At 37.8% G+C, this 21,032-nt stretch overlaps 1 long non-coding RNA gene across 1 annotated transcript; it reads left to right on the top strand.

Annotated features, from left to right (window-relative positions):
* Positions 1 to 11,756: 11,756 nt before the first annotated feature.
* LOC118889501 lies at positions 11,757 to 17,200 on the top strand. Its single transcript, XR_005018550.1, has 3 exons — positions 11,757 to 12,124; positions 14,579 to 14,792; positions 16,894 to 17,200. It is a non-coding gene; the product is annotated as an uncharacterized LOC118889501 (long non-coding RNA).
* Positions 17,201 to 21,032: the final 3,832 nt, after the last annotated feature.

Genomic DNA, 21,032 nt, shown 5'->3' with positions numbered 1-21,032 from the left:
CATCCATCTTTTCCCCCGTCCATTCAGTGTGTACTTTGTGGAAGGATGTCACTGCGTGCAGGACACATTCAAGGAGTTGGGAAGTTATGTTCCACCTTTCTGAGAGTTAAACCTCTGTATCTGTTATTTGGGATTATGCCTGAGCGATACCTACACTCCCATATTTATGCATCTGTTTTTTCCAGAAAAAATAGCCAGTAAGTTTATGAAATGAGGCTCCACCTCAGTAAGATCAGAGAGATGCTGGGTCCAAACCTCTGTGCCTTGAATAGTGTCTGGCACATAGTCTTGCTCAGTAAATACCTGTGAATAAGACTTAAAAGATATGAAGGAGGCCATACATAGTGTGCATAGGTGGCAAAAACAGATTCCAGGCAGAGGGGACAGGAAGGTAAAATGCTGTAAAGAAGGAACATGGCTGGCTTGTTTGAGAAAAGTTGGGAATGCTGGGTGGTTGAAGTTAAGTGAGCAATGGATAGAGCCTTTGGGGGTGTCAACAGATTGTTGGCCATTTAAAGGACATTGGCTTTTACTCTGGGTGAAATAAAGGACCAGTGAATGGTTTTAAACAGATGAGGGCTATCATCTGACTTCCTCTGGCTGTTGTCTTACCAACTGACTGAGGGCGAAAAAGCAGAATTGGGGCACCAATTAGGAGACTGCTGCAGTAACCAAGGTGGGAGCTCAGGCAGGTGGTTAGCCCTGGTGATGGGGACCAGTGGGCAGATTTTCGTTGTGGTTTTGCAGGTAGAACTGGGGCCAACTACATGGATATGACACAAGGTTCTTCACTCAGAAATGCCCATGCTTGATTTCATGCTCTTGTATCCATCTTGAAATTCTTTTTTTTTTTTCTCCAGACTTATTGAGACATAATTGATACACAGCATTGTGTAAGTTTAAGATGTACAGCATGGTGATTTGATACAGATATATAGTGTGAAATGATTACCACAATAAAGATTCTTCCATAAACTCACATGATTCACTTTTTTTTTGTGGTAAAATTTTTGAAATCTGCTCTCTTAGCAACTTTCAAATATATAATACAGAATTGTTAGCTATAGTCACCATGCTGTACATTAAAGTTCCCAGAACTTACTCATCTTAACACTGAAAGTTTATACGCTTTGATGCAACATAGGATTTGCAGATATTCTCTCCTACTCTGTATGTAGACTTTATATTTTTTGTAAATATAAAAAGGTTTTTAGTTTGATATAATCCCATCTGTTGGTTTTTACTTTTCTGGCTTATGCTTTTGGGATCATATCCAAAAATTATTGCCCAAACCAGTTTTAAGTAGATTCTTCTTTATGTTGTCTTGTAGGAGTTTTATAGTATCTGGTCTTATGTTTCAGTCTTCAATCCATTTCTAATTAATATTTGTGAGTGGTATAAGATAGGTGTCCATTTTCATGTTTCTGCATGTGGTTTTCCACTTTTCCCAACAGCATTTGTTGAAGACACTATCCTTTCCCCATTCAAAATTGCATTAAAACCAATCAATATTTAGGAATAAATTTAATGAAGGAAGTGAAAAATTTGTACTTTGAAAACAACAAGACTTTGATCAAAAAAATTGAAGAAGACAAAAGAACTGGAACGATATACAGTACTGTGTTCATGGATCAGAAGAATTACTGTTGTTAAAATGTCCATACTACCCAAAGGCATGTATAGGTTCAATGCAACCTCTATCAAAATTCTAACAGCATCTCTTACAGATATAGAGAAATCAGTTTAAAAATTTTGTGCATGACCACAGGAGACCCCAAATAGCCAAAGAAATCCTGAGAAAGAACAAGTTGGGAGTCATCACACTTCCTGATTTAAAACTGTATTACAGGGGCTTCCCTGGTGGTGCAGTGGTTAGGAATCCACCAGCCAATGCAGGGGATACGAGTTCAAGCCCTTGTCTGGGAGGATCCCACATGCCGCAGAGCAACTATGCCAGTGCACCACAACTACTGAGACTGTGCTCTAGACACCGTGAACCACAACTCCTGAACCCACGTGCCACAACTACTGAAGCCCATGTGCCTAGAGCCTGTGCTCTGCAACAAGAGAAGCCACTGCAATGAGAAGCCCGTACACTGCAACGAAGAGTAACTCCCGCTCGAAGAAACTAGAGAAAGCCCGCTCACAACAACGAAGACCCAGCGCAGCCAAAAATAAGTAAATAAATAAATAAATTTATTTTAAACAACAAAAAAACTATATTACAGTGCTGTAGTTATGCGACACTATGTTACTGACATTAAAATACACACATAGACTAAAGGAACAGAATAGAGAGCCCAGAAGTAAACCCCTGTGTATAAGCAACTAATATTTGAGATGGGAGTAAAGCACACTCAGTGGGCAGGATAGTCTCTTCAACAAATGGTACTGGGACAACTGGATACTACTTATAGTTTTGGGGGGAACCTCCATACTGTTTTTCATAGTGCTTGTAGTAATTTACATCTTTACCAACAATGTACAAGGATTTTCTTTTCTCCATGTTCTTTCAAACACTTGTAATCTTTTGTCTTTTGGCTGTAGCCATTCTAACAGGAGTGACATGATCTCATGGTTTTGATTTTCATTTCCCTGATGATTAAAGACGTTGAACATTTTTTTCATATATCTGTTGGACATTTGTATGTCTTCTTTGGAAAAAATATCTATTCAGATACTTTATCCCTTTTTAATTAGTTGTTTTTTGTTTTGTTTTTCTTTTGTGTGTCGTTTTTTTGTGTGTGTGTGTTTTTTTTTTTTCTGTGCAGAAGGTTTTTTAGACTGACTTAGTCCTACTTGTTTATTTTTGCTTTTGCTTTGTTGCCTGTCCTTTGGGGTCATAACCAAAAAATCACTATTCCCAAGACCACGGTCAAGGAGATTATCCCCCAGAATTTTTTTAGGAGTTATATGGTTTCAAGTCATACATTCGTGTTTTTAATCTCTTTTGAGTTAATTTTTGTGAGAAGTGTGAGATAGGGGTCCAATTTAATTCATTTTTTTAAAAATTTATTTATTATTTATTTATTATTTATTTTTGGCTGTGTTGGGTCTTCTTTTCTGTGCGAGGGCTTTCTCTAGTTGCAGCAAGAGGGGGCTACTCTTCATCACGATGCGCGGGCCTCTCACTATCACGGCCTCTCTTGTTGCGGAGCACAGGCTCCAGACGCACAGGCTCAGTAGTTGTGGCTCACGGGCCTAGTTGCTCCATGGCATGTGGGTTCTTCCCAGACCAGGGCTCGAACCCATGTCCCCTGCATTGGCAGGCAGATTCTCAACCACTGCACCACCAGGGAAGCCCCAGTTTAATTCTTTTACATTCATTAGACTGTACCAGTTTACATTTACACCAAAATTGCACACGAGTTGCCGTTTCTTCACATTCTAACAAACATTTGTTTTTACTTGTGATTTTTATAATAGCCATTCTAACAGGTGTGAGCTGATGTATCATTGTGGTTTTGATTTGCATTTCTCTGATGATTAGTGATGTTGAGCATCTGTTCATGTACCTGTTGGCCCTCTGTATGCCTTTTGGGGGGGAAAATGTCTTTTCAAGTCCTTTAGCCCATTTTTTATTTAATTTTTGACTGCTATTATTTTATGTTACTTATATATTTTGAATATTAAACCCTTATCAAAAAAAATGTGTTGCACATATGTTCTTCTGTTCTATAGTTGTTTTTTGGTTGCTCATTTTTCACTTTGCTATGCAAAGTTTTTCTTTTGTTTGTTTGCTGTAGTTCCACTTTTTTGTTTCGTTTTGTTTTGTTTGGTTTTGCGGCTTCCACATTTGGTGCTATATCTGAAAAATATTAGCCAAAACTATATTGAGGAACTTGTTCTTTATGCTGTCTTCAAGTAGTTTTACAGCTTTAGGTCTTATATTTAAGCCTTCAGTCCACGTTGAGTTAATTTTTGTGAGTGGTACAAGAAAGGGGTCCAATTGTATTCTTCTATAGGTTGTTATCCAGTTTTTTTCCAGCACCATTTATTGAAGAGACTGCATTTCCCCTACTGCATCTCCTTGGCTCCCTTGTCAAATATTTGTTAACAGTAAATGACTGGTTTTATTTCTGTGCTCTTGATTCTGTTTCATTGGACCAGGTCCCTATTTTTTGCCAGAATCAGGTGTTTTGATTACTATAGCTTTGTAATAAAGTTTGAAGTTAGGAATTGTGAGGCCCCTAGATTTTTTCTTCTTTGACGAGGTTGATTTGGCTATTAGTGGTGTTTTGTGGTTCCATACAAATTTTAGGGTTGTTTTCTCTTTCTCTGTAAAAATCATTGGAATATTGATAGGGATTGCACTGAATTTATAGACAGCTTTGGGTAGTATAAATATTTTTATAATATTCTTCTGGTTCATAACCATGAAGTGAAACTTTTTTCATTTATTTGTATCTTCAGTTTTTTCATCAGTGTTTTGTCACTTTCAGTGTGTGGATATTTTACCTACTTGGTTTAATTTATTCCTAAATGCTTTATTTATTTCTGGTACCATTTTAAATATGATTGCTTTTTACATTTCTTTTTCAAATTGTTAGTATGTAGAAGTACAGTTGGTCTTCACATGTTGATTTTGTATCTTGCAACTTGTCTGAATTTGTCTATAACTTGTAATACATTTTTTTGTGGAATCTTTGGGATTTTCTCCATATAAGATTATATTAAATGCAAACAGAAATAGCTTTACTTTATCCTTTTCAATTTGGATTTCTTTTATTTCTTTTTCTTGCCTAATTGCTCTGTATATGACTTCCAGTATTATGCTGAGTGGTGAGAGTGCACAAACTTATTTTGTTTATATTTTTAGCAGAAAAACTTTCAAACTTTCACCATTGAGTATGATGTCTGCTGTGAATTTGTTCAATATGACCTTTATTGTTTTGAGGTACATTCTACGTATAACAGTTTGTTCAGTATTTTTTATCATGGAAGATTCTTTAATTATTTCACATGCTCTTTCTGTATCTGTTGAGATAACCATATGATTTTCATATTTCATTCTCTTAATGTGGTGCATCACATATTTGATTTACATAGGTTGAATTACACTTGCATTCTAGGGATAAATTCCACTTGATCATTGTGTATGATCCTTTCAATATACTGTTGAATTTTGTTTGCTAGTATTTCACTGAGAATTTTTGCATCTATATCAGTAATACTTGACAATTTTTTTTTCATGTAGTCTTCTTATCTAGCTTTGGTATCAGGATAATGCTGGACGATCAAATGACTTTGGGAATGTACCTCAAAGTTTTATAGAAAAGTTTGACATGAATTTGTTTTGATTCAACTTAAATGTTTCATTGAATTTCCCAGAGAAACCATCTGGTCTTACCCTTTTTTTTCTTTTCTTTTTTTTTTTTTTTTTTTTGGTAAATTTTTTATTAGTGATATAATCTTTTCACTCATCGTTGGTTGGCTCAGTTTGTCTATTTCCTTATGATTCACTTTTGGTATTTTTTATGTTGCTAGGAATTCATTTCTTCTAGGGTATCAAATTTGATGGTATATATTTGTTGATGGTCACCTCTCATGAGCTGTTGTATTTTTGTTGCATCAGTTGTAATGTCTCCTTTTTCATTTCTGATTTTATTTGAGTATTCTCTTTTATTCTTCATTAGTAGAGCTAAAAGGTTAGTTTTGTTTTCATTTCAAAAACCACCTCTTGCATTGATGTTTTCTATTGTTTGCATGGTCTCTGTTTATTTATATTCTCATATTTCTTATTTCATTGCTTTGCTACTTGTGAGCTTAGTGGTTTGTTCGTTTGTTTGCTGGTCCCTTGAGAAGTAAGGTGGTTTATTTGTGATCTTTTTTCTTATTGTAGGCACTTGTTGCAATAAACACTCTTATAACTGTTTTTCTTGCAGCCCAGAAGTTTTAGCAAGTTGTGCTTCCATTTCCTTTTAAGATATTTTTAAAATTTCAAAGACATTATTGTAAAGCTGTTGTAATTTCCCCCCCGGTTTTATTGAGATATAATTGAACACAGTACTATTTAAGTTTAAAATGCATATTATAATGATTTGACTTCCATATATTGTGAAATTGTTATTGCAGTAAGATTAGTTAACATACATCATCTTATATAGATGCAAGAAAAGAAAAAAAAAGAAAAAGAAAATAGTTTCCTGCGATGAGAACTCTTAAGATCTACTTGCCTAACAGCTTTCAAATATACCATATGGCAGTGTTAACTCTATTCATCATGTAGTACATAACATTCTCAATACTTATTTATCCTAGAACTGCAAGTTGATACTTTTGGACTTCATCAAATTCTCCCTCTTCCCACCTCCCTCCTCTGGTAACCAAAAATCTGATCTTTTTCTATGAGATGTTTGTGGGATTTTTTTTTTTCTTTCACATATAAGCTTGGTCTGACGTCTCTCACTTAGCATAATGCCCTCAAGGTCCATCCATATTGTCACCAATGGCAGGATTTCCTTCTTTCTTATGGCTGAATAATACTCCATTTTCTAAATATACCACAAGGTTTATATCCACTCATCTGTTGATAGACACACTTTTTTTCCCATGTCTTGGCTATTGTAAATACTGCTGCTATGAACATGGAGGTGCAGATATTTCTTCAACATAGTGTTTTTAATTCTTTCAATATATTCCCATAGATGAAAATGCTGGACCATATGGTAGCCCTATTAATTTTTGAGGGCCTTCTCTAGTGTTTTCCATAGAGGCTGAACCAATTTATAAGACAAAAGCACACAAATCAACCCTTTTCTCCACATCTTTGCTAGCATTTGCTAGCAAATGTTTTGTCTCTTTGATGAGTTCCATTCTAACAGTCCTGAGGTGATCTCTCATTGTGATTTTGATTTAATCTCCCTGATGTGTAGTGACATTGAACACATTTTCATGTATTTGTTGTACATTCACATATCTTCTTTGGAAACATGTCTATTGGGGTCGTTGGCACAACTTTTAATTGGCTTAATTTTTTTGTGCTATTGAGTTCTATGATGTATTTTGGATATCAACCCCTTATTAGTTATAAGGTTTGCAAATATTATTTTTGATTACATAGGCTCTTTTCATCTTGTTGATTATTTATTTTGCTGTGTAGCTGATTTTTAGTTTGATATAGTTCCACTTGTTAATTTTTTAAATTGTTGCTTGTGCTTAAGGTATCATCAAAAATAATATTTAAGACCTGTGTTAAAAAGATTTTTACTGTTTTCTTCTAGGAGTTTTATGGCCTCCTGTCTTACAGTTGTCTTTATTTTATCTTATTTCTATTTAATTGTCATGAGTGGTGTTAGACAGGAGTCTAGTTTTATTCTTTTGCATGTAACTATGCAGTTTTCCAAGCACTGTTTAATGAAGAGACTGTCTCTCCACCGAGTGTTCCTGACTGCCTTATCAAATATTCGTTGACCTTATATGCATGGGTTTATATCTGCATTCTCAGTTCTATTTCATTGTTGTCTATGCCTTTTTACATGACAGTACCATACTATTTATCTTACTATAGCTTTATAATACAGTTTGATATCATGGAATGTGATACCTCCAGGTTTGTTGTTCTTTCTCATGATCGCATTGCATATACAAGTTCTTTTGTGGTTCCTCATACATTTCTGTTTTTTTTTTTTTCTACTTTAAATAATGCCATTGGGTTTTGATAGGAATTGCATTAAATCCATAGATGACTTTGGGTAGTATGAACATTCAAAAAATATTAATTCTTCCAATTATGAAAAAGGGATAACTTTACCTTTATTTCTGTCCTTTCCAATTTTTTTCATCAGTGTATTGTAGCTTGTATTGTAGCTATCTTTCATCTCCTTAGATAAATTTATTCCTTATTATTTTATTAGTTTTGATGCTGTTATAAATAGAATGGTTTTCTTTTTTCAGATCATTGTTAGTATATAGAAATATGACTGACTTTTGCATTTTAAGTTTTTACTCTATAACTTTACTGATTACATTGATTAGTTTTACGAGGTTTTTGGTGAAGTTTTTCCAAGTTTCTATATATAAAATCATGTTATCTTAAAATAGACACAATTTTACTTCTTAATTTCCAATTTTGATGCCTTTTATTTCTCTTCCTTGACTGATTGCCCTGGCTAGGACTTCCATTACTATGCTGAATGAGTGGTGAGAGTGGACTCCCTTGTCTTGTTTCTGATATTAGAGAAAAAGTTTCAGACTTTCACTCTTGAGTGTGCTTTGAACTGTGACCTTGTCATATTTGGCCTTTTTAAAAAAATTTTATTTATTTTTGGCTGCATTGAGTCTTTGTTGCTGCACGTGGGCTTTCTCTAGTTATGGTGAGCAGGGGCTACTGTTCGTTGTGGTGCGTGGGCTTCTCATTGCAGTGGCTTCTCTTTTTGTGGAGCATGGGCTCTAGGCATGTGGCCTTCAGTAGTTGTGGCACACAGGCTCAGTAGTTGTCACTCACGGGCTCTAGAGCACAGGCTCAGTTGTTGTGGTGCATGGGTTTAGTTGCTCCTTGGCATGTGGGATCTTCCTGGACCAGGGCTTGAACCCATGTCCCCTGCATAGGCTGGCAGATTCTTAGCCACTGTGCCACCAGGGAAGCCCCGATATTTGGTCTTTATTATGTTGAGTTACATTCATTTTATACCTAACTTATTAAATGCTTTTTCTGTGCCTATTGATATTATATTTTTCCTTTGTTCTGTTGATATGATGCATAACATTTATTTGATATGCTAGTATTTATTCAGAATTTTTAAACCTTTATTCATCAGTGTTATTGGCCTCTAATTGGCATTGTCCATTTCAGATTATAATAACAATGTAATGTTGGTCTTGTAAAATGAGTTTGAGAGTTTTCCCTCCTCATCCGTTTTTTCTCTTTCTTTTTTGAAGACTTTGAGGATTGGCATTAATGCATTAAATATTTGGTAAAATTTACCAGTGAAGCCACTTGATCTTGAGTTTTTCTTCATTTGAAGAGTTTTGATTACTGATTTAATTTCCATACTACTAATTGCTTCATTTAGATTTTCTCTTTCTTCTTAATTCACTTTTGGTAGGTTGTATATTTCTAAGAATTTTTCCATTTATCTAGGTTGCCCAGTTTGTTAGCATGTAGTTGTTCAAAGTAGCATGTTATCCTTCTTATCTCTGTAGTAGAGTTGTAATGTCTTCTCTTTTATTTATAATTTTGTTGATTTGGGTCTTTTCTCCTTTTCCTTGGTTAGTCTAGCTAAAGGTTTGAAATTTTATCTTTTAGTGAACCAACTCTTAGTATTGCTCATCTTTTCTGTTGTTTTCCTCTTCTCTATCACATTGATTTCTGCTGTAATCTTTATAATTTTCTTCCTTCTCCTAATTTTGGGCTCAGTTTTGCCTTTTTCCAGGTCCTTGAAGAGAAGAGGTAGGTTTTTTATTTGAGATCTTTCTCAATTCGTAAGGTAGGCATTTGTTGCAATAAACCTCCCTCTTAACACTCCTTTTGCTTCATCCCATAGCCTTTAGTACACTGTGTTTTCATTTCAGTTTTTCTCAAAATACTGTCTTATTTCTTCTTAAATTTACTCTTTGATAAATTAGTTGGTCAGGAGAGTGTTGATCAATTTTTTTGTATTCATTAGTGTTCCAGTTTTCCTCCTGTTATTGATTTCTAGTTTAATAATATGGTCAGACAATATACTTGGTATAATTTAAGTCTTCCTGAGTTTACTAAGATTTGATATGTGGTCGATCATGTGGTCTTTTCTAGAAAGTATTTTTTCTGCACTGAGAAGTCTGTGTATTCAGCGTTTGTTAGATAGAATGTTCTGTATATGACTCTTGGCATCATTTGCCCTTTAGTGTTGTTCACATCAACTGATTCTTTTTTTTTTTTAAATTGAAATATAGTTGAGTTAAAATGTTGTATTAATTTTTGCCGTATAGCGAAGTGTCTTAGTTATACACACATATACATCTGTTTTATATTCTTTTCCATTATGGTTTCTCTTGGGATATTGAATATCCTGTTCCCTGTGCTATACAGTAGGACATTGTTTTTTATCCATTCTATATGTAATAATTTGCAACTACTAACCCCAAACTCCCAGTCCATCCTTCCCCAAGCCCTTCCCCCTTGGTAACCACAAGTCTGTTCTCCATGTCTGAGTCTGTTTTGTCTCATAGATAGGTTCATTTGTGCCATATTTTAGAATTCACATATAAGTAATACCATATAGTATTTGTCCTTCTCTTTATGGCTTACTTCACTTAGTATGCTAATCTCTAGTCACATCCATGTTGCTGCAAATGGCATTATTTCATTCCTTCTATGGCTGAGTAATATTCCATTGTATATATATACCACATCTTCTCTATCCATTCATTTGTTGATGGAAATTTAAGTTGGTTTCGTGTGTTAGCTATTGTAAATAGTGCTTCTATGAACATTGGGGTGCATGTATCTTTTCGAGTTATGGTTTTCTCTGGATATATGCCAGGAGTGGGATTGCAGGATCATATGGCAACTCTATTTCTAGTTTTTTTGAGGAACTTCCATACTGTTCTCCATAGTGGCTGTTTCAATTTACGTTCCCACGAACAGTTTAGGAGCATTCCCTTTTCTCCACACACCCTCCTGCGTTTGTTATTTGCAGAATTTTTGATAATGGCCATGCTGACTGGTGTGATTGGTACCTCATTGTAGTTTTAATTTGCATTTCTCCAATAATTAGTGATGATTGGCATCCTTTCATGTGCCTATTGGTCATCTGTATGTCTTCTTTGGAGAAATTTCTGTTTAAGTCTTCTGCCCATTTTTTGATTGTTTTTTTTTTGTTGTTGTTATTGAGTTGTATGAGCTGTTTGTATATTTTGGAAATTAAGCCCTTGTTGGTCACATCATTTGGAAATATTTTCTCCTAGTCTGTATGTTGTCTTTTCATTTTGTTTATGGTTTCTTTTGCTGTGAGAAAACCTATAAGGTTGAGTGGGTCCCATTTGTTTACTTTTGCTTTTATTTCTATTGCCTTGGGAGACTGACCTAAGAAAACACTGGTACAATTTATGTCAGAGAAAGTTTTGCCTATGTTCCCTTTTAGGAGTTTTATGGTGTTATGTGTTATATTTAAGTCTTTAAGCCATTTTGAATTTATTTTTGTGTATGGTGGGAGAGTGTGTTCTAACTTTAATGATTTGCATGAACCAACTTTTCCAACAACTCTTGCTGAAGGGACTGTCTTTTCCCCCATTGTCTATTCTTGCCTCCTTCATCAGAGATGAATTGACCATGGGTCTGTGGGTTTATTTCTGGGCTCTCTATTCTGTTCCCTTGATCCATATGTCTGTTTTTGTTCCAATACCAGGCTGTTTGATTAGCACTGTAGCATTGTCTGACGTCTGGGAGGGTTATGCCTCCTGCTTTGTTCTTTTTCCTCAGGATTGCTTTGGCAGTTCTGGGTCTTTTATGGTTCCATGTACATTTTAGGGTTATTTGCTCTAGTTCTGTGAAAAAATGTCATGTGTAATTTGATAGTGATCACATTAAATCTGCAGACTGCTTTGGGTAGTATGGACACTGTCATTTTGAACAGCTGCAGCCTGTTCTCACTGTTAGTGGAACTAGCTCCCCTCTGGAAGCTGGTGTCCATACAGGGCTCTTAGAAATAAGACAGACAACACCACCCACGTGGACTCTTTGTACACACCTCTGACCCCTGTCTTTCCTTTCTAGAAGTAACCTCCTTAATCGGGTGGGTGGCGTCTGGGGATGTGGTAGCCATCACCCTCCAGGAAGAGTCAGTGCCCCTCCTACCACTGGGGAATGAGTGGCCCTGTGCCTCATTCCCACCAAGGGTCCCAGTTTCAGGAGTTTGTTGAGCTTTTATTTTGCTGCTTTAGTGGATGAGAAATGACACATAACCCATTGTCTTCTTTTCACTTCTCTTCTGATGATTGAGGCTGGAGTTTCATCACTTTCATTTATTTCCAGAATGCAGCCACTTTTCCCAGTTCTGGGGGAGACCACTGAACATGCCTTCCTGGGTGTTCCCAGCCACAGACTGTGATCCACATCCAGCGAGGAAACTCCACTCTTTGTGCAACTACTATGTAGCTAGTGACTGGCTTCTGACCAACAGAATATAGCAAATCATGGGAGGTCAGTGTTAAGATTCATTGACAGAACCTCTGTCACTTCTCTCTCAATTGCTGCATCCTGTGTTCTCTCTCTGTTTCTGTCTGTCTCTCCTATCCCTGGAAATGGGGAAGCCTGCAAGGGTGTTAGTAGCTGTCGTATGGAGAGGCCCACATAGGAGAGAACACAGGCAGGTCGCAGGTCTCCAGACAGAGGCACTAGGCTCTCAGCTCAGACTGCATCCTGCCAGTACCCATCTCAGTGAGTCTGGGAGCAAATCCTCCCCTGTGGAGAGACAGCTGAGACCTCAGCCACAGCTTCATAGAGACCTTGAGTCGAGGGCACCCAACTAAGTACCGTGGGAGCTCAGGAGTAACTAGGTGTATGTATTTTGTATGTTGGGAAACCCTCCATAATGATCTTCAGTAAATCAGACAATCTTTAGCATAGAGCAGATCTACTCAATGTTATGTAAAAACAACCACAAAGATAATGCATATTAATAAACGTAATAAAATGGACTAAAAACAATAATAGTGAGAATTTTGATGATATTACCATTACTGCTGTTAAAGAGAAATATAAACTTAGAAAGAGAGCAGATTCAGATACAGACTTCTCTAATTAAATTTCAGAGTATCTATATCGGACATTCTCTGGGGTATTTTAGAGTCAGAATCCTAGGTTTGCACAAAGAAATTTGTTCTGAGAGGAGAAAACAAGCTGGAAGGAGTAGAATACCAAAGAGGAGGAGGGTGTGGGTGAACTTGGGAACTTATATGCAAACCAGGGAAGGGGAGTCCTAAGGGACATAGAATAAGTACCCCAGTCCATAGTAAAGGGACCTTGTCCTGCCTACCTCATAACCACCACCAGATTTCAGAAGACTGGCCAGTTAGCTAGGGGCCTAGGCTCCAGGCAAGAAAATCAGGAGCTTTCTGCACACCCTACATGCAGAGGCCTCGTCTGTGATACATGCTTACCCCCAGCACTGTCTCAGCATCAGCACCTTGCCTGCACTCCTGCCATTTGTACCTACCCGATCCCATAAAGTCCAGACACTTCGGTTTGCATATGTCACACCAAGGCTATTGGAAGATGTCATCCTAGGTGATTCTGGGTCAGCAGGGAGGATGATATGTTGGCACAAACAGTGCAGGGGTTCCCTGGGGGACGTAGAAAAATAAGTGGTTACTTGAGCAGGCATGTCACCAACCCTATGTCTGCCAGTGCCACACTGGCTTTTCCTGGACACCTGAGTGAATTTAGAAGATGTCCCCAGGTTCAGGCATGCCAAGGATACTCTCCTTACTCCTCACTTGTTACAATGTCAGTTCCTAGGCTGACTTTTAAAATTCGGAGGACTGGACTCCAGGGGGAACACCCTCTCCATCCTTCCCAGGAGATGTGAGAGTGGTTCCTGGCCCAGAGTTGAGGTGGAAAATCCTGTGCTGAGTCTGGCAGGACAAGGGTGTCTTCCAGGGCTCTTGCACTGGCACCACTTTCTGGTCCCTTAAGAGGACTTAAACATTGTTCTAGAGGCTCAAGAGAGTCAAGAGTGTCCTCCCTGGGGCTCACTTAACCAGTAACAACTGTCCGTTCTTCCAATGGGTAAGTCTGAATATCTCAGGAGGCTCTCTGACCAACAAGTACCCATAAGTACAGCAGGAACCAGGAAGCACCATGTGTATGTAAGTCTGTTGAAAACCCTCCACACTACTCTTCAGTAAATTGGATACATTCATGAGCAGAGAAACTTAATAAGAAATGCAATAACAACAGTAGTGATAAATAATATCAATAGTGATTACAATCATAAAGATATTAATTGTACTACTACCAATAATAATACTAATAAACTTAAGGACTGAAGGATTACAGAGTTCCCTAATTGAATGCCACGTTTCTTGGGGTATTTTGGGATCAGAGTCCTAGGTTAGCACCGGCTTTGGAGCCACAGTCGTAGGTTTGCATAGTGAAGGTATAAAATAAGCAGCAAAAAAGAGCAAAAATAAACAGCATCAGGTAAAAGAAATCCATGGGATGGCGTGGGCTGACTTAAGTCTCATATTCCAACTCCAGAGGAGAGAACTATGTAGAAGAGAAAAGTTGATCCAGCGCTTTCCTGACACATGGAGCCACAAATCTCATGAGTCCTGATGACTGGTGTCTGCGGCTCTAACCCGGGAAAGAAAAGCAGGACTCCAGATACACCTTCAATACGTGAAAAAAACACATAAAATGTACATGGAGCTTCAGCTCTATCTCTACCCCCACTGCCTGGCAATTGACAAAGTGGCAGACCAGGGCTATTGATTGCCTTTTAATGCACCTACAGACTTACTTGAAATTGGGACGAGAATATTAGTTATGAATTTGCATGTAAAATTTTTATAATAGCCAATCTGGAAGTTGAATTACCACTTTCTTGGGAAATTGATAGTTTATTTTACACAACACCTCTTATGTTTCCTTTAGTAACATTTGTTCACAGTGTATATATTTCTGAATATGTATGAAAAGCACATGCCATATCGGCCCAGAGAAGCCATTGACGGGGCTTTAGAAATCAGTGACCTTTGAGGACGTGTTTGTAGAACTCACTCATGAAGAGTGGGACCTGCTGGGCACATTGCAGAGAAAGATGTACACAGATGTGATGCTGGAGGACGTGCATTGTCTCATCTTCTGGGTGAGTCTCTCAATATTTATTTACTTCCTTATGCATGTCTTATTGAGATAGGCTCTGCAGCTTCCACATATGCCGCTGCACTCATGGCCCTGACTCATGCTTCTGTAGCACTTAGAGAAACCTGGAACGAATGTGTTCCTTTACTTACCACAGCACATGTGTCCCTGCATGGAGATACAGTCTCCATTACCACAATCGCATGTATTCCTTACTAGTCTGCCACCAACACGCAGAATAATGCTGAACACAGATAAGGGCTATTTTATCTAACAAACAAGTGACTTTATGTTGCTAAGTAATTCTGCTTGGGGGACTATTATGAGGTTTGAACACAGCAAAAATACATGACAGCTTGTATCCTCCTTTCTACATGAACTCCACGTAATAATCTCATGGGTCTTATGTTTACTGGATTCTGTTAGAAAACAGTGTTACCCACATTATGAAAACGTTGCTTCCTTCCTGGCTGAGACGTCTAGGCAGCCTGCAGTCTGTCTTTCCTCTTGGGCAAGAACAACAGCAGCCAGAGACTTTTACTGTCTTTGAGTGATGTGTCAGGTGACAACCTTCAGTGTTTTCCCCCTTCAGGGTGCTCGAACCTGGGCTGCCATTGATGCCCTCACACTTGAGCTTTGGCATCTTGTCCTGCACTTGCATTGCATGCACTGTTCTCAACACAGAACTTTAAATCCATCTAGCATTTCCCACATGTATCAGGGCATCAGCTCTGCAAACCAGATGTAATTTCCCAGTTGGAGCAAGAAGAGTAGGTGTGCAGGGACGAGGAGGGTTTCCCCAGGCTGGGGTCCAAGTCAGCTCCAGACACATGTGCTCAGTGTGGGGAGGGAGCAGGACACTTGGAATGGCTACTGGAGGTTTGCTCAACTAAAGGATATTTTTAGAAATGTATGTGAAGCCATTGAGTCAAATTATCCAGATTCTGTCATTACGCATCACACATTAATTTCTCTTCACATTTCCCCCTCTACTTTTCACCTCAGAGAAGCAAAATTCCTGTCCTCGTGGGAGTTAAAATTTCATGTTTTTGTCTTTGCCATGGTCTCTTTAATAATTTTTCCTCTCATATTCCCTGTGGCATCTGAATTTATTTTATTTTTCTTTTACATAAACTCTGAACATTTTATTAACATTTTTCTGAACCATGTTTCTATTCACTGGTGTATGCCTCAAATTCATGTTCTTTCCCCATGTAATGTATTTTCAAGAATTTAATCCCCTTAATGTCACATGTGTCATTTCTTATTTATTTAATTTAATTATTATTTTTCTCTTATTTCAAGCAAAAATAGTGACCATTAAAAGCAAGAAATGATATCCAGGCAAGTTTTTTTTTTTTTCCTGGTGGACCAATTTAGTTGTAAGAAAATAGTAAATTTCTTCAGGTGTGAACCCTGGTCATCCACATGTGAAACCTAAGGATGAGGTAAGTTAGGAATTCAGCAGAGTCATATAACTCAGATACAGTGTAGTGTAAACAGTAGTAGCCCAGCATAAAGTGTTCACTTTATGGACTAAATTAGACTGAATTTTGATGATAGCTAGTAGAAATGCTGCAAAGGGGGGATGTCCATGCAGAATATTTACATACTATGTGTATGTAACAGACATGGAGATAATTTTAACTGGAGACTATCATTGAATAGACTTACATACACATGAGTTTTCACAGCATAGAAAACACTTTTACTGTAATCAATGAAGGAAAGCCCTCAGGGATTTTTAATTCCTTACTCAATGTTGAATTCTCACACTGGATTTATCAATGCTAAAATCAAACTGAAAAGCCGGAGTTCATATCAAAATTTTCAGACATGGAAAAATTCTTATCAAGAATGTTTTACCACACATTTCAGCTATGAATTCATAATTTTGGCTAATAACCTATTATTTTATAAATAAGCAGAATAAAACTATAGATTTGTTAAGTAATCTTGGAATGATAAATAAATTTTGTAACAATAAGTACTTTTTTAATAGGTTAGTGTTAAGAAATATATATAAACAAAGTTATATGTGACAATTATTATGATCCACTTAATTGTGATCGTCAGTAAGATTATCAGTTGCTTTTTCTCATCAGAAATGTTGCAGGCCAGAAGAGAGTGAAACGATATGTTTAAAGTACTGGGGGAAACTACCTAACAACAATTCTATATCTTACAATATTATTCTTCAAAAATGAGGAAAATGAAAGACAGTCTCAGACAAAAGCTGAAGGAGTTCAGTACCATAATACCTACCCTTCAAGAAATGCTAAAGGGAGTACTTCAAGTTCAAATGGAAGGACACCAGTAACTTGAGGCCATATGAAAATATAAATTTATCTGATAAAGGTAAATAAATGGACAAATAGGAAAAAAAAGCTATAATTTTGACTTGTAACTACACTTTTTATTATTCTGGGATATTTTCTAAATCCAAAATATTAAAATAATTATAAATGTATTGGTATTGTGTGATTGTTTCCCCTAAAATTCATGTTAAAGATATAATCTCCAAATGTAGTGATATTAGGATGTAGGCCTTTGGGAGGTGCTTAGGTTATGACGGCAAAGCCGCCATGAATATAATTTGTGTGCTTTTATTTATTTTTAAATATATATTTATTTACTTAATTATTTGGCTGCATTGGCTCTTAGTTGCAGCACGTGGGATATTTGTTGTGACGCCCAGGCTTCATATCTAGCTGTGGCACGGGGACTCGGTAGTTGCAGCACATGGGCTTAGTTGTCCCGTGGCATGTGGGATCTTAGTTCTCTGACCTGGGATTGAACCTGTGTCCCCTGCATTGGAAGGTGGATTCTTAACCACTGGCCTACTTGGGAAGTCTCTCCTGTGCTTTTAAAAGAGATTCCAGAGAGCTCTCTAAACCCTTCCTCCTGGTGATGATACAATGAAAAGTCTATGACTCAGAAAAAGACCTTTACCTAACCCCCTTGATCTCACACTTCAGCCTCCAGAACCATGAGAAAGAAACTTCTGTTTATAAGCTACCCAAGCTGTGGCACTTTGTTATAGCATCCCCAAATAACTAATTCGTACATCTACATTAACAGAAAACAATGTATAAATATGTGATTCGTGACATTAATAAAATGTAATGTGTAATGTAATAGGAGATGTAATAGAGATTTTGCATGTGATTAAAACTGTTGATATCAGTTGAAGCTAGTTTGATAGGATTTTATATGTAATCTCCATGGTATCCACAAATTTAATATCTATAGAATATACACAGAAGGAAATTAAAAGTAAGTCAGTCAGGGGACTTCCCTGGTGGTCCAGTGGCGAAGACTCCACGCTCCCAATGCAGGGGGCCTGGGTTCAATCCCTGGTCAGGGAAGTAGATCCCACATGCCACAACTAAGTGTTAGCATGCTGCAAAGAAGATCAAAGGTCCCCCATGCCACAACTAAGACCTGGCACAGCCAAATAAATAAATTTTTAAAATGAGTACAAAAAGTAAGCACAAAGGACGTCAGTATGGGAGAAAATGTGGGACAGAAAAGGTATATGACATTACAGAAAAATTGGCAATTAAAAGTCATTCCATATCAGTATTTTATATATATATATATATATATATATATATATATATATATATAGCTTAAACTCATCAGTTAAAAAACAAAGATGGACAAGCTAGACATAAAAAGGGTCCAACTTATGTTGTCTACAAGAGAGTCACTTAGAAGTAAGGACACTCACATGCTGAAAATGAAAATATGGGAAAAGATATTCCATGAGAACAGTAAGCAAAAGAGGAGAGGAGTGTCTCTGCTGCTTCTGCTGCCAAGGCTGTGGCCCCTACTTTGCAGGGAGTAACCAGGGGCGGGTGCAGGGGCTGGGGCGCCCCTCCTATCCTCTGCACCGTGAGCCAGGGAAGTCAGAGGGACTTGGTCCCCCTCCCGAGTTCCATTCTTGCTCCAATGAGAATGGTGCTAATCAATAAAGACCACGGTAGAGCTGATTCACTTTGTTATAAAGCAGAAACTAACACACCAGTGTAAAGCAATTATACTCCAATAAGGATGTTAAAAATAAATAAGTAAATAAAGACTTGGGGAAAAGAGATGGTCCCCGTGGAGAATGCCTATGTCATAAGTTTATCTGCTGTCAGGTTGGCTTGAGAGAGAGGAGCTACATTGGTGTGTTCTCTCCCTTCAAATCGATTACTATTTCTTTCTTGATGTGCACACACACACACACACAAAACCATTATAAAGCCCATACATATAGAATGCTAATGGATTGGTCTATGAGCTTGAAAAGAGGGAAACACTTGATGTCGTTGCAGCGATGTGTTTGTGTCTGTGCATGTGCATTACTAGGTGGAGGGTCCACAGTATCCATCAGATAATTAAAGGAAAACATATCTCCCAAGTGTTCTGGATTTCGTAGATAATTTATCATAGGACAACAGTCTTCAATAAAAATCAGGTGGCTCTCTCACACACCACTCATTAAAGTAACAAATATTCATTGAGAGTCTCCAGGATTCCAGCATGTGAAATTTTCTGGAGACTAAGAGGTGAAATGTATAACATTACCACCTTCACCAAGTTTATAGCCCAGTGGAGGAAATAAAATTTAATATCTCACATTTTTTCTATTTAAGTATGACTCTGGGTTTAATTTTTCTGCATCGTGTCCACAGTGTCCCAGGACTGACGCCCTCCTCAAGCTCAGCACCTAGAACACAGATCTGATTGAGCAAAACTGGTGATGCAGCTGCTTCCCAGTGAGGCTGTGGCCTCTAATGACTGTCTCCTGCTCCTGTGTCTGTGGCCTGCTCAGCATATGGGAGACACAGGCTGCTTCCTCAGTGCGTTGTGTACCTTCCAAGGCCAAGAACTTGCTGAGCAAAACATAACTTCTTTACTCTTGTGAACACCTGGCCTCCAAAACGCTGAAATATTTAGTGACAATGTACTGAGGACGTAATTTCTTATTCATTCCCTGACCTACACTCTCAGTAAGAGAGACATGAGGTAAAACAACAGGGAATCAGGCTTATGGTCATGGCTTGGCTGGGTCAAGAAGTTCTAGGCCATGTGGGAAGACTCCTCTCTCCTCTGAGATTTCTGCTTCAACCAACGGGGAGCAGCTGCCCTTAAGGTCTGAACTGGAACCCTATAAATTCATATGTTGAAGTCCAGACCTTTGTACCTCATAATGTGACTGTATTTGGGAATAGGGCCTTAGGAGAGGTGATTAAGTGAAAATGGGTCATATGGGTGAGCCCTAATCCAGAGCTGTTCCCCTATAAGAAGAGATTAGGACACAGCCATGCACACTCAGCTCATAGAGGTAAGTCCCTGTGAGGACAAAGCAAGAATGCAGCCATCTGCAGGCAAGGGGGAAAGGCCTCAGAAGAAACTGAACCTGTGGACACTTTGATCTTGGACTCCCAGAGCTGTGAGAAAATTAACTAAGCCTCCCAGTCTGCAGTATCTTGTTCTGGCAACCCTAGCAAAACCCTAATACAGCTTTATTTCTCCTATATTCCTCTTTCTTGCAAATAAAAATTATGAAAATAGCACCGAAAACACACAGCGTATAAAGTATTTGAAAGGACAAAAAAGCAGGGGAACCACGGGGGGGACTGATGAACTACACAGCAGTGAGTCCCCTGGTTTTCTTTGTCTCCTACCAAAGTAAAGGAAAATAGTCAAAATCACCATGGAAGGCTTGAGTAGACATTTTAGAGCAGGCAAATCTCCATGGTAAAACAAACTTGAAATGTACTCAGAGTTGGTAGAAATAGTAAATGCATTTTAATCTTTGGAGGTTTAAGAAATTCAATTTCTTGAATTTCTAGAGAGGTTATAATACATATGTACATGGTTGAAGGTCCTGAAAATATAAAATACTTTGCATTACATTGTGCCCCCCACCACCTCCCCCCGTCTTTGCCCAGGAGCCCTGGCCCTCCACAGGTAACCATGTATCTGTTTTTCCATGCATACTTCCAGGGTGTCTTTATGTGCATACAAGCAAATATGAATATATACTTCTCCTTGACCCTATTTAAAATCACAAATAGAATACTAAGCACGGTGTTTTGTTGTATCTTGATTTTACTCATTTGACAATATCTTGCAAATTATCCTCTATGAAGACATAATTTCCTGCACGACAGTGCACTGAATGGATGATGTACTATAATGTACTTTGCCAATCCACGTTGGGATGAACACTGATATTCAATAACCTATA

This window comes from Balaenoptera musculus, unplaced genomic scaffold (genome assembly GCF_009873245.2).
Source record: "Balaenoptera musculus isolate JJ_BM4_2016_0621 unplaced genomic scaffold, mBalMus1.pri.v3 scaffold_56_arrow_ctg1, whole genome shotgun sequence".
In the NCBI taxonomy this organism is placed as follows: Eukaryota; Metazoa; Chordata; class Mammalia; order Artiodactyla; family Balaenopteridae; genus Balaenoptera; species Balaenoptera musculus.
Note: the sequence above shows the minus strand (reverse complement) of the source record. Positions and strands in the feature narration are given on the sequence as shown.